The 15,002-nt window shown below is 42.6% G+C and overlaps 1 pseudogene; it reads right to left on the bottom strand.

The window, feature by feature from the left end:
* Nucleotides 1-41: 41 nt before the first annotated feature.
* Nucleotides 42-13,835, bottom strand: LOC121544461 (annotated as a pseudogene).
* Nucleotides 13,836-15,002: the final 1,167 nt, after the last annotated feature.

The following is a 15,002-nucleotide window of genomic DNA, read 5'->3' as shown; positions in this document are numbered from 1 at the left end:
ATGACAAGTAGCCACAGAATCACGTCACAGTATGCTGGATGAACTATTCAAATGTTTAATTATCAGGAATGCCAGTGACAACAAATGGTCACATACTGGATCTGTTTCAATATGAATGGCAGTGCATCCTCATCAGCTGTCACAGTATTATGAAAGTCTTAACAGTAAGTCCATGACTAGATTCCATCAGCATCTCTCCAAGCCTGCTAACAGTATGCTACTTGCATGGTCCTTCAGCTTCTCATAAGACATGGAACGCCATTTGAAATCCATGGAGAACCATTAGAGAACACCCTTTTTGAGCAAAACTTCATAAACCTCAGTAACAGCATCTTTTATAGCAGCACTGTTATTTAAAATAGAAGGCGTTTGGTGGACAGAACTGTTTGCTATGAACCCAAAGTAACATTACAAAATTGCACAAGTAGACAACAGAACACTGTGGGGCAGAATGACATCAGCTGTTCATCTGCCGCCTCTTCATCAGCTCCCCAAAGAACTGATGGATGGCTTCTGCTGTGATGACCTGAGAGGGGAGGAGTGGTTCAATGGGGGTTAGAGGTGAATGACCAAAGTAGTAGGTCTGCAGTGCTTGTTTTGCTTTTCAGCTACTGCTTGGGCCCAAGCAGATCAATTATATACATTCAATCATTCAAGTGCTGACATGTGAAGTAACCTATGGACTGCTGCGCAAAGATTTTGGTTTCTTGTGCTGTGTTCATGTGCTCTCAGAACAACAGTGGCTGCACTGTGCTTTGAATCAGTCATGGCAAAACACACAATCTCAAGAGAGAAGCATCTTTAGTGACCCACCTTGCAGCTGACGCAGGTGCACAGCTTGGCTCTCCAGTGGTTAGGCCAGAACACAGCCCCTTCCCTAGCTCTCTCCAGGCCCTGGGTCTTCAGCTCCCTCAGCCTGCAGTACACAGTATTGACCTGGCTCTTCACAGGAAGACCTGTCATCTCCTGGTGAGTCCGTTTACAGGCAGCCCTCCCATTCATAGCCTGCTTCTGGAAGATCGCAAGGGAGATAACATTTTTGTCTTTTTAGGATTGTGTTACTGGAGAACGAGGAGGAAGAGAGGGACCGACCCATATTGTTTTAAAAAAGATCAATACATAACATCCCGCGAAGGCGACACTGGTGACATACATAAGTGCTCTAAAAGGAGTTGACACGATGAGAGGGTGGGCTGATGAAATCAGTCCCGTTTACAGTAAGCGGAGCTGAGAAGCCTGGCCAAGCTAGTCCCCAGAGCAGGGGAATCTGTGCACCATGGATAATTTCTCCCCTAATTACCCAGAAGAGAGGGCAGGCAGCACTGTCTGCATCCGCCCAATACATTACCCTCCAGCGCCATCTGCTTGGAGTCAGGTGACCTGCACTGCAAATCACTTACCAAATAGTTGAGTGGATGACTCTTGAATAATCCATGATTTGTTTTAGCAGCCAGTGTTAACCAAATGTCTGCTTAACTATAGATGTGTTTATGTCTGCCTTCAATGGAAGAATTGAAGAATTCCTCTCCTCACTGCCCTAAAAAATGTATAATATGGTCCCCATCCTTACGGTAAACAATCTCCAGCTGCTGCACGCGGTCCACAGTACTCAGGCCTGACATGAGCAGACTGTTGAGACTAGCAGTTCCTTGCTAATTGGGTGGTGCGGACGGCCCAGCGCATCACTGGGGGTGAGCTCCCAGCCATCCAGGACGTACATGCCAGGCGGTGTCTAAAGCACAAAAAATTGCCAAAGATTTCAGCCACCCGGGACGTGGATTGTTCTCCATTCTCCCGTCGGACAGACGGTACAAGTGCATCAAGGCTCAGACCAACAGACTCCTAAACAGCTTCTATCCCCTGACCAGAAGACTGTTAAATGGCAAAAAAATATACTGCTCCCCCTCACACCTACAGTGAGGGAAGAAAGTATTTGATCCCCTGCTGATTTTGTAAGTTTGCCCACTGACAAAGAAATGATCCGTCTATAATTTTAATGGTAGGTTTATTTCAACAGTGAGAGACAGAAAAACGCATGTCAAAAATGTTTAATTGATTTTCATTTTAATGAGGGAAATACGTATTTGACCCCCTCTCAATCAGAAAGATTTCTGGCTTCCAGGTTTCTTTTATACAGGTAACGAGCTGAGATTAGGAGCACACTCTTAAAGGGAGTGCTCCTAATCTCAGTTTGTTACCTGTATAAAAGACACCTGTCCACAGAAGCAATCAATCAGATTCCAAACTCTCCACCATTGCCAAGACCAAAGAGCTCTCCAAGGATGTCAGGGACAAGATTGTAGACCTACACAAGGCTGGAATGGGCTACAAGACCATCGCCAAGCAGCTTGGTGAGAAGGTGACGACAGTTGGTGCGATTATTCGCAAATGGAAGAAACACAAAAGAACAGTCAATCTCCCTCGGCCTGGGGCTCCATGCAAGATCTCACCTCGTGGAGTTGCAATGATCATGAGAACGGTGAGGAATCAGCCCAGAACTACATGGGAGGATCTTGTCAATGATCTCAAGGCAGCTGGGACCATAGTCACCAAGAAAACAATTGGTAACACACTACGCCGTGAAGGACTGAAATCCTGCAGCGCCCGCAAGGTCCCCCTGCTCAAGAAAGCACATATACATGCCCGTCTGAAGTTTGCCAATGAACATCTGAATGATTCAGAGGAGAACTGGGTGAAAGTGTTGTGGTCAGATGAGACCAAAATGGAGCTCTTTGGCATCAACTCAACTTGCCGTGTTTGGAGGAGGAGGAATGCTGCCTATGACCCCAAGAACACCACCCCCACCGTCAAACATGGAGGTGGAAACATTATGCTTTGGGGGTGTTTTTCTGCTAAGGGGACAGGACAACTTCACCGCATCAAAAGTGACGATGGACGGGGCCATGTACCGTCAAATCTTGGGTGAGAACCTCCTTCCCTCAGCCAGGGCATTGAAAATGGGTCGTGGATGGGTATTCCAGCATGACAATGACCCAAAACACACGGCCAAGGCAACAAAGGAGTGGCTCAAGAAGAAGCACATTAAGGTCCTGGAGTGGCCTAGCCAGTCTCCAGACCTTAATCCCATAGAAAATCTGTGGAGGGAGCTGAAGGTTCGAGTTGCCAAACGTCAGGCTCAAAACCTTAATGACTTGGAGAAGATCTGCAAAGAGGAGTGAGACAAAATCCCTCCTGAGATGTGTGCAACTACAAGAAACGTCTGACATCTGTGATTGCCAACAAGGGTTTTGCCACCAAGTACTAAATCATGTTTTGCAGAGGGGTCAAATACCTATTTCCCTCATTAAAATGCAAATCAATTTATAACATTTTTGACATGTGTTTTTCTGGATTTTTTTGTTGTTATTCTGTCTCTCACTGTTCAAATAAACCTACCTTTAAAATTATAGACTGATCATGTCTTTGTCAGTGGGCAAACGTACAAAATCAGCAGGGGATCAAATACTTTTTTCCCTCACTGTATGCTGCTGCTAAAATTATTATTGATTTGATGTATTACTAACATTAAGCTGCTGTTGATTGATTGCCATGACCATTAGTACCTACAGTATCTATTTTATCCTGCTACTGGTCACTACTACTCCTGTTCACATGTATATTTTAACAACTAGTATATTACCATAAGTACAGTGGGGGGAAAAAAGTATTTAGTCAGCCACCAATTGTGCAAGTTCTCCCACTTAAAAAGATGAGAGAGGCCTGTAATTTTCATCATAGGTACACATCAACTATGACAGACAAATTGAGAAAAGAAAATCCAGAAAATCACATTTGTAGGATTTTTAATGAATTTATTTGCAAATTATGGTGGAAAATAAGTATTTGGTCACCTACAAACAAGCAAGATTTCTGGCTCTCACAGACCTGTAACTTCTTCTTTAAGAGGCTCCTCTGTCCTCCACTCGTTACCTGTATTAATGGCACCTGTTTGAATTTGTTATCAGTATAAAAGACCTGTCCACAACCTCAAAACAGTCACACTCCAAACTCCACTATGGCCAAGACCAAAGGGCTGTCAAAGGACACCAGAAACAAAATTGTAGACCTGCACCAGGCTGGGAAGACTGAATCTGCAATAGGTAAGCAGCTTGGTTTGAAGAAATCAACTGTGGGAGCAATTATTAGGAAATGGAAGATATACAAGACCACTGATAATCTCCCTCGATCTGGGGCTCCACGCAAGATCTCACCCCGTGGGGTCAAAATGATCACAAGAACGGTGAGCAAAAATCCCAGAACCACGGGGGGACCTAGTGAATTACCTGCAGAGAGCTGGGACCAAAGTAACAAAGCCTACCATCAGTAACACACTACGCCGCCAGGGACTCAAATCCTGCAGTGCCAGACGTGTCCCCCTGCTTAAGCCAGTACATGTCCAGGCCCGTCTGAAGTTTGCTAGAGTGCATTTGGATGATCCAGAAGAGGATTGGGAGAATGTCATATGGTCAGATGAAACCAAAATAGAACTTTTTGCTAAAAGCTCAACTCGTCGTGTTTGGAGGAAAAAGAATGCTGAGTTGCATCCAAAGAACACCATACCTACTGTGAAGCATGGGGGTGGAAACATCATGCTTTGGGGCTGTTTTTCTGCAAAGGGACCAGGACGACTGATCCATGACTGATCCATGTAAAGGAAAGAATGAATGGGGCCATGTATCGTGAGATTTTGAGTGAAAACCTCAGCAAGGGCATTGAAGATGAAACGTGGCTGGGTCTTTCAGCATGACAATGATCCCAAACACACCGCCCGGGCAACGAAGGAGTGGCTTCGTAAGAAGCATTTCAAGGTCCTGGAGTGGCCTAGCCAGTCTCTAGATCTCAACCCCATAGAAAATCTTTGGAGGGAGTTGAAAGTCTGTGTTGCCCAGCGACAGCCCCAAAACATCACTACTCTAGAGGAGATCTGCATGGAGGAATGGGCCAAAATACCAGCAACAGTGTGTGAAAACCTTGTGAAGACTTACAGAAAACGTTTGACCTGTGTCATTGCCAACAAAGGGTATATAACAAAGTATTGAGAAACGTTTGTTATTGACCAAATACTTATTTTCCACCATAATTTGCAAATAAATTCATTAAAAATCCTACAATGTGATTTTCTGGATAATTTTCTCATTTTGTCTGTCATAGTTGACGTGTACCTATGATGAAAATTACAGGCCTCTCTCATCTTTTTAAGTGGGAGAACTTGCACAATTGGTGGCTGACTAAATACTTTTTTCCCCCCACTGTATGTCATGCAATAAAATGCAAATTAATTACTTTAAAATCATACAATGTGATTTTCTGGATTTTTAGATTCCGTCTCTCACAGTTGAAGTGTACCTATGATAAAAATGACAGACCTCTACATGCTTTGTAAGTAGGAAAACCTGCAAAATCGGCAGTGTATCAAATACTTGTTCTCCCCATTGTATATATACACACACACACAGCTCTGGAAAAAATTAAGAGACCACTGCAAAAATATACGTTTCTCTGGTTTTACTATTTATAGGTATGTGTTTGGGTGAAATTAAAAAAATTGTTTTATTCTATAAACTACTGACAACATTTCTCCCAAATTCCAAATAAAAATATTGTCATTTCAAACATTTATTTGCAGAAAATGACAACTGGTCAAAATAACAAAAAATATGCAGTGTTGTCAGACCTCGAATAATGCAAAGAAAATAAGTTCATGTTTATTTTTAAACAACACAATACTAATGTTTTAACTTAGGAAGAGTTCAGAAATCAATATTTGGTGGAATAACCCTGATTTTCAGTCACAGCTTTCATGCGTCTTGGCATGCTCTCCACCAGTCTTTCACATTGTTGGGTGACTTTATGCCACTCCTGGCGCAAAAATTCAAGCAGCTCGGCTTTGTTTGATGGCTTGTGACCATCCATCTTCCTCTTGATCACATTCCAGAAGTTTTCAATGGGGTTCAGGTCTGGAGATTGGGCTGGCCATGACAGGGTCTTGATCTGGTTGTACTCCATCCACACCTTGATTGACCTGGCTGTGTGGCATGGCGCATTGTCCTGCTGGAAAAACCAATCCTCAGAGCTGGGGAACAATGTCAGAGCAAAAGGAAGCAAGTTTTCTTCCAGGACAACCTTGTACGTGGCTTGATTCATGCGTCCTTCACAAAGACAAATCTGCCCGATTCCAGCCTTGCTGAAGCACCCCCAGATCATCACCGATCCTCCACCAAATTTCACAGTGGGTGCGAGACACTGTGGCTTGTAGGCCTCTCCAGGTCTCCGTCTAACCATTAGACAACCAGGTGTTGGGCAAAGCTGAAAATTGGACTCATCAGAAAAGATGACCTTACTCCAGTCCTCTACGGTCCAACCCTTATGGTCTTTTGCAAACCTCCGCCTGGCTCTTCTCATTGATGAAGGGCTTTTTTATAGCTTTGCACGACTTAAGCCCTGCCCTTAGGAGCCTGTTTCGAACCGTCCTCGCCGTGCACTTCACCCCAGCTGCCGTTTGCCATTCTTTTTGTAGGTCACTTGATGTCATCCTACGGTTGTTGAGTGACATTCGAATTAGTTGGCGGTCATCCCGGTCAGTAGAGTGTCGTTTTCGCCCTCTGCCGGTCTGTAGCTTTGTTGTCCCCAATGTCTGCTGCTTGACCTTGTTCTTATGAACCGCCGTCTTTGAAATTTTAAGGATGGAAGCAACCTGACGCTCACTGTATCCCTCTGCCAGTAAAGCCAGAATTGAACCCTTCTTTTCCTCACTCAAAACTTTCCTTTTCAACTCTTTTGGCATGGTCAATAGTTATTTTTTGATTAATATTACTTTTGAGGTACTATTAGCACTGTTTTTGCCATCCAGCTGGTCCTATTGCAAGAGGATAGTGATGACCACAGCAGTGGTTTTTATACTTTTCCTCATTAAATAACATTTGGTTCAGGTGATCACCTAATCAGTACCTAATTCAGTAGAATGAGGTGTGCCTGTGTTGGAATTTAACAGACACTGGAATGGAATGGCTATCATACATGTAGAGATGCTGATTTAAGACAAATTTGCAGTGGTCTCTTAATTTTTTCCAGAGCTGTATATACAGTCGTATGAAAAGGTTTGGGCACCACTCTGAGGCTGCATAATAATTTACTCTGTCGTCACAGAAAATGATCACAGTGGCATGCCATTCATTTTCTAATAAAAGCTGAGTAATGGGGTATTGTCCAGACAAAGATTTTTAGTGTAGCAATATTAAGTTGTATGAAATTAAATCAGATGTGAAAAATAGGCTATGCAAAAATTTGGGCACCCTTGTCATTCTGTTGATTTGAATACCTGTAACTACTTAGCACTGATTAATTGGAATACACAATTGGTTTGGTGAGCTCATTAAGCCTTGAACTTCATAGACAAGTGCATCCAATCATGAGAAAGGGTATTTAAGGTGGCCAATTGCAAGTTGTTGTTCTCTTTCACTCTCCTCTGAAGAGTGACAACAAAGGGGCCTCAAAACAACTCTCAAATGACCTGAAAACAAAGATTGTTCAACATTATGGTTTAGGGGAAGGCTACAAAAAGCTATCGCAGAGATGTAAGCTGCCAGTGTCCACTGTGAGGAACATAGTGAGGAAATGGAAGACCACAGGCACAGTTCTTGTTAAGGTCAGAAGTGGCAGGTCAAGTAAAATATCGGAGAGGCAAAGGCGAAGGATGGTGAGAACGGTCAAAAACAGCCCACACACCACCTCCAAAGACCTACAACATCATCTTGCTGCAGATGGTGTCACTGTGCATCATTCAACAATTCAGCGCACTTTGCACAAGGAGAAGCTATACGGGAGAGTGATGCGGAAGAAGCCTTTTCTGCACACACGCCATAAACAGAGTCGCTTGAGGTATGCAAACGCACATTTGGACAAGCCAGCTTCATTTTGGAATAAGGTGCTGTGGACTGATGAAACAAGGATTGAGTTATTTGGTCATAACAAGGGGCGTTATGCATGGCGGCAAAAGAACACAGCGTTCCAAGAAAAACACTTGCTACCCACAGTAAAATTTGGTGGGGGTTCCATCATGCTGTGGGGCTGTGTGGCCAGTGCCGGTACAGGGAATCTTGTTAAAGTTGAGGGTCGCATTCTGATTCCACTCAATATCAGCAGATTCTTGGGAATAATGTTGAAGAATCAGTCACAAAGTTGAAGTTACGCCGGGGCTGGATATTTCAACAAGACAACGACCCAAAACACTGCTCAAAATCTACCCAGGCATTTATGCAGAGGAACAAGTATAATGTTCTGGAATGGCCATCCCAGTCCCCAGACCTGAATATCATTGAGAATCTGTGGGATGATTTGAAGCGGGCTGTCCATGCTCGGCAACCATCAAACCTAACTGAACTGGAGATGTTTTGTAAGGAGGAATGGTCCAAAATACCTTCATCCAGAATCCAGACACTCAGAGGCTATAGGAAGCGTCTATAGGCTGTTATTTTAGCAAAAGGAGGCTCTACTAAATATTGATGTGATTTTTCTGTTGGGGTGCCCAAATTTATGCACCTGTCTAATCTGTTAATCCAATAAACCTCATTTCACTACTGAAATATTACTGTGTCCATCAGTTATTTGATAGATCAAAATGAAATTGATGATCCAAACACCCAATTATTTATAAATGGAAATCATGGAAATTGTCAGGCGTGCCCAAACTTTTTCATACGACTGTGTGTATATATATATATATATATAAGCATAAGCCCAAACCAGATGGGATGGCGTATCGCTGCAGAATGCTGTGGTAGCCATGCTGGTTAAGTGTGCCTTGAATTCTAAATAAATCACAGACAGTGTCACCAGCAAAGCACCCCCACACCATAACACCACCTCCTCCATGCTTTACGATGGGAAATACACATGCAGAGATCATCCGTTCACCCACACCGCGTCTCACAAAGACACGGCGGTTGGAACCAAAAATATCAAATTTGGACTCCAGACCAAAGGACACATTTCCACCGGTATAATGTCCATTGCTCATGTTTCTTGGCCCAAGCAAGTCTCTTCTTCTTATTGGTGTCCTTTAGTAGTTGTTTCTTTGCAGCAATTCGACCATGAAGGCCTGATCCACAGTCTCCTCTGAACAGTTGATGTTGAGATGTGTCTGTTACTTGAACTCTGTGAAGCATTTATTTGGGCTGCAATTTCTGAGGCTGGTAACTAATGAACTTATCCTCTGCAGCAGAGGTAACTCTGGGTCTTCCATTCCTGTGGCAGTCCTCATGAGAGCCAGTTTCATCATAGCACTTGGTTTTTGCGACTGCACTTTAAGAAACTTTCAAAGTTCTTGACATTTTCCGTATTGACTGACCTTCATGTCTTAAAGTAATGATGGACTGTCGTTTCTCTTTGCTTATTTGAGCTGTTCTTGCCATACTATGGACTTGGTCTTTTACCAAATACGGCTATCTTCTGTATACCTTGTCACAACACAACTGATTGGCTCAAACGCATTAAGAAGGAAAGAAATTCCACAACTTAACTTTTAAGAAGGCACCCCTGTTCATTGAAATGCATTCCAGGTGACTACCTCATGAAGCTGGTTGAGAGAATGCCAAGCGTGTGCAAAGCTGTCATCATGGAAAAGGTTGGCTATTTGAAGAATCTCAAATATATTTTGATTTAACACTTTTTTGGTTACTACATGATTTCATGTGTTATTTCATAGTTTGTCTTCACTATTATTCTACAATGTAAAAAATAGTAATAAATAAAGAAAAACCCTTTAATGAGTAGGTGTGTCCAAACTTTTGACTGGTACTAATATATATATATATATATATATATATGTCTTTAGACTATCATCTACACATAATTGTTATAGGAGGAACGCTTCTCTCTATCTATAGTCTGCCTTGGTTAACAGAAAGACAAGGTGCCCCAGACAAAGAAGCTTTCTCTGAGGTAGGACAATACGAAGTCCTCCCAGGTCCCCGTCTCTACTCCCAACCCCCCTCCAGCTCCTCTCCTGGCACACCTATATAGAGGAAGACACCAAGCAATTAGTGGGCCCAGCTGTGTGCTAATTGGCTCTACACTGAGTACCTATCCCCTGAGGAGGGTGCTGTCTTCCTCCGTCTGGTCACTGAACTCTCACATTATACTATTTTGATACTGATTACTGCACTGGTGGGTAGAGCTTGCAAGTTAAGCATTTCACTGTACTTGTGCATGTGACAATAAAACTGGAACTTGATGTCATTCCCATTTGCTCTGTGCAAGTGATGAGCAATGCACTCAGGAGCAAGGGTGTAGTGCTGCCGGAGCGTCGCTCCTCCACTTCTCACAATAGTGCTTGTTTAGTTAAGTTAGATCAAAGCTGAATCGATGTCTCACAAGACCACATAATGATTCAAAATTCATGCACAGCGGCCAAAACTCAACCGCACGCCACTAGGCAGAATGTGCTTTGATTGAAACCGAATAGAGGAAGGCTATAGTTTGTTAACACCAACACCATCTCCTCTAATTCGCTCACAAAACAGTAGCCTAATTCAAGAAGATCTAAATGCATATTCCCATGAAACTGATTGAGATCAAATGCAGTTTGGACGTTTCACCGGTAAAACGTGAAGAATTATCATTCACGATTGACAGTGATGATGGCCTATTTTGAAATGAGTTATGCCTAACTTGGTGTTTGAGGATATTAAAAAATCAAACATTTTCTTGAGACAATATGTGTTGGCATAGGCAGACATTGCAATTGGAGAATGCATTTCTGCATTCTATAGGTCTAATGATATTCAATAGGCTACATCTGTCGGTACAACATTTTTGGGGCGTTCCAGCGCCTAAGAAAATAGCACTACACCACCGCTCAGGAGTCTGGGTTTCAAATTAAATGATAGAAGTCCAAGCTAGGCTCTCCTTACCTTCTCCTGCTTCTGACAGCTAGGGTGGTGGAGGACCCCTCGCCCCCGTTCTTACAGGGCTCACCCCTCCTCCTCTGGCTCCTTCTCATCTTCCTCCAAGTTCACCTCAACTTCATCTTTACAGGGGCTCACTTTCATCACAGGAGGTTCTTGGGGGAAAATACATACATAACAATTGTTTTAACTGCAGGGAGTGCATAAAGGGTATGATATTTTATAGTGATCATGTCGAATTCATTGCCACTGTCTAAACTAAAACTGAGCCCAAATTACCCCTAGAAGAAGAAAGGAGAAAGAAAAAGGAAAGGGGATACCTAGTCAGTTGCACAACTGAATACGTTCAACTGAAATGTGTCTTCAGCATTTAACCCAACCCCTCTGAATCAGAGAGGTGCGGAGGGCTGCCTTAATCGACATCCACATCTTCGGCGCCCGAGTAACAGTGGGTTAACTTCAGGAAGACAGATTTCAAAGAACAATACTGTTACCTCCCATCTTTAGTTCGCTAGGGGCAAGATACTTATTTGCATATTTTCAAAAGCAGTACTCATTTATGGTTGGTGTTTTTTGTAACCCAAGCCCAGAGCTCTAGATCCCTAGCAGTCTCTGTCAGTGGGAGGAATAATAACACACCTGCTAAGTGGGCGGCGTAGGTCCAAAGGAAGGGGGCTTTGTTCATACAGGTCTCACACACCATATCCTCAGTCTTTTCCACCATACAACCCATGTGCTATCACAGAGAGGCCCACATGGTCAAGGAGGAGTAATCATTCCTGTCTTTGTACCAAAACCATTATCCCGGCTAACATAGTTTAGATCTCGAAAGAGAACTGACAACAATCATGATGTTGGCCCCTGATACATACACTGGGATGATACCAGTCCTCACAGATGATACACTGAATAATTTCCTCATTAACCTTAAGGGAAATATAAAGAGCATGACAGGGTGTTTTGTGATGAGGAATGACATAGCTATCATTCAACAACACACTAACTGAATCCTAGAGATCTAGCATACAAAGCCTATGATTCAGACAGAAATAAAACATTTATTTATCAATAGTGAAAATGTGCAGTGATGGAGAAAGTGAATGGTGCGTAACTGGAATGAAACCCATACATGATCATCAGTGTCTGGGTAAGGTCTGTCACAGGTACAGTAACCGCCATGGAAGTTGTGATTGTATAGTTTTTTAGTGTTTTGTCAGTCTATTCCCTGCAATGAGAAAAGGACAGAGGAAATCAGTCATCAATGTTTTCAGCTGTCAGGAAGACATGACTGAGGTAGATGGGACATTTGGAGACTCACAGGTGTCAGCTGGCACTTAAACTCACCAAACTTGCTGTTTCCACAGTCACAGTAGAAATTCTTTGTCCTACAATGAGTATGGAAATGTAAATAACAGCTAGCTACCAGACCGCTATTATTGTTTGTATTCCTGGCATTTGTGAATAATGTCTCTTTGCATCAGGTTCATACCGTTTTGTGTAGAGCTCAAAGATGCCCATCATGGCAATGCTTGGTGCAGGCAAGGCAGAGCCCAGCAGGTTCTACCCCTCTGGGTGTACGAGTGTTGCAGGCAAAAACAGCCTGTCTCTTCACATATCCCTGTAACACAATATGACATGTTAGGAGACACAAAAGGCCACACTGTATCTGGAGTCAGCGGCAGGTAGTTCTCTGGATGTGGATTACTCTTTGTAAGAACTATTGGTCGCTAAATCCAGAGAAATGACGGACCATATAAAAAAACTGTTGGTCACTAAATCCGGCTAGAAGGACCACGTAAAAACGGTTGGCTGTGAATGCCCTCACCCGCTATATACTTACAACTGATTGGTTTGGTTCTGTCCTCTATAGTGCTGTCCGGTAAGAAACACTGCTCTCAGGGCAGGTCTGCCGGTTTTGACTAGCGGAAGTGACTTTTCATAACAGGGAGAATTTACACAGCAGGTTAGGTTAAGGTTACGTTTAGGTTTAGCTAAAATAGTCCCCGACGCGACTCAAAAATATCTAGCTACAACCAGGCCTGCCCTGAGAACAGTCTTGGTTTCTACTAATGCGACTTTGCGTGGAATACACTACAGGCAGCATCTTTACCTGGGGATAGGAACAATTATCTGGATCACTTCCGGCCAACACTGCATACGCCTCTTGAAGCTCCTTGTCTTCCAGAAATAATGTATTTTATGGTAACAGTGTGCTCCTTTTACACCGACATGCTTGTAACAAAATAAAAATCCCCTCAAATATCTAATACACAAATATTTAAATTATTCTGGCAGGGACCATGTGGTGGAAGTAAGGATATCAACACTAGAAGAGTGACGAGTAGCTTCACGAGCCACAGTCACAATCAATGCGGTGTAAGTAAATTTGAACCAGAGATCCTATTAAATTACTAGAGAGGCTATGTCATAAACCCTAAAAGTTCCATAATGGGGTGAAAATGGCAGCCATCTTGGTCAGTATAATAAACCAGTATAATTGGAATGAATGGCAGTAGAGGCATATGTGATGCATTTCCTGCTTTTACTTATGCAGTAAAATAAAAGTAAGGCATGTGATATCAGAACAAATGGAATTATAGTTAACCTAAAATAATGTCATATTTATAAATACAGTTTATACGGGTTCTGTATAAATAGCCTCTAAAATAAATGTCCAATATTTTGTTTCCTTGGAAAGCTGTGAGTGCTATTATATGATACAATATCAGTACTTGTTGAATTTACAACTTGTCTAAGTCCTATCATCAACTGATTTGAGCCCCTGTACAGCTGGGCTGTGGATTGACTGCATTGTTTGATGGAATGTATGGAATCATTCCTCTAAAACTGTCTGGCTAGCTAGCTAAAATATAAATTATTCACATTCATTGTTTTACACAATATCTTATCAAAGCACTGGCAAACCAACATGGCTGACCTTTGGCCCATCATAAGAAGGTTCATGACCTTTCTAGTATTCTAATTATATGATTTGAACTGACACACTTGTAGCAGATTTGCCCAATAGTGTGTGATTGCGGCACGCAATTCGGGGCGTTCCTGTATGTGGGTCTACATAAAGCTGTCCCAACAGCAGAGTCCCAACAACAGTCCCAACACCTTACCAGTGTTACACCTGCCTATCAACGGAGCCTTATCTGGCAGCAAAACAGTTCATACAGCCTAATTTATTGCCTTAAAAAAAACATAGCTGATATGGCTGACTTGTTTAAACAAATGTGGTTTCTACTGACAATTGAGATGTACAAACTATGGCATAAGGGGACGACGAGCGGTTAAGAGGCAATCCGTAATTTCGATTAAGACATTAATGACATAGACGGACATAGTCAATATAACTATTTGTTCATCACTTTTGAAATGTACAGCGACATAATTCAGAACATGGGCCATTCTTAAAGTATTCTCCCTGTACACCAAGTCAGAACTGTAGGATAAATAAAGGGGGCATATAAGCAGACAATGAAAGCTCTTACAATATTTCTCTAAAACAGGCTATTGGCTACATGTGCACCACCAAGTCAGAACAGTAGGCAAAATTATGAGGGGAAAAGGGACCAAATTATTAGGGTGAGGCACATGGGCTACTAACAGCTTACTACACAACATACACTTAGTATTACTTTCTTAGCAACAGTATACATATCTCCCTGGCATATTACATCAATTATGCAGCAGCATACAATACATTTTTGGACTCACCTTGTTGTGCTATGTGACACTCCTTCGTGGGCAAATTTTGTCATCAAACTTTATCATCAAAGTGTGGCATTCTCTGGATTGATGGTGCTTACAAGACAACTAGGAACTCTAAAAAAAAACAAGGTCGGATCATGATGACGTCAGTGATCTTCAGGTCGGAACTCTAGAAAGAGGCCAGAGTTCCCGACCTGCAATTCCGAGTTGGATGACCGGATTGTCTTGAACTTCCCAGTTGTTTTGAACTCACTGAAGTCAGATTTCCCAGTTCCGAGTTTCCAGTTGTTTTGAGCGCGGCAGAAGTCATGCTGGATTGGCAGCATGGCCAATGTTGAATGTTGATCCTTTTAAGCTAGGAAAAGAGACCCTTAAACCCAG

The sequence above is a fragment of the Coregonus clupeaformis genome, chromosome 29, assembly GCF_020615455.1.
Source record: "Coregonus clupeaformis isolate EN_2021a chromosome 29, ASM2061545v1, whole genome shotgun sequence".
NCBI classification, from domain to species: domain Eukaryota; kingdom Metazoa; phylum Chordata; class Actinopteri; order Salmoniformes; family Salmonidae; genus Coregonus; species Coregonus clupeaformis.
This window is presented reverse-complemented; position numbering and strand designations above follow the sequence as displayed.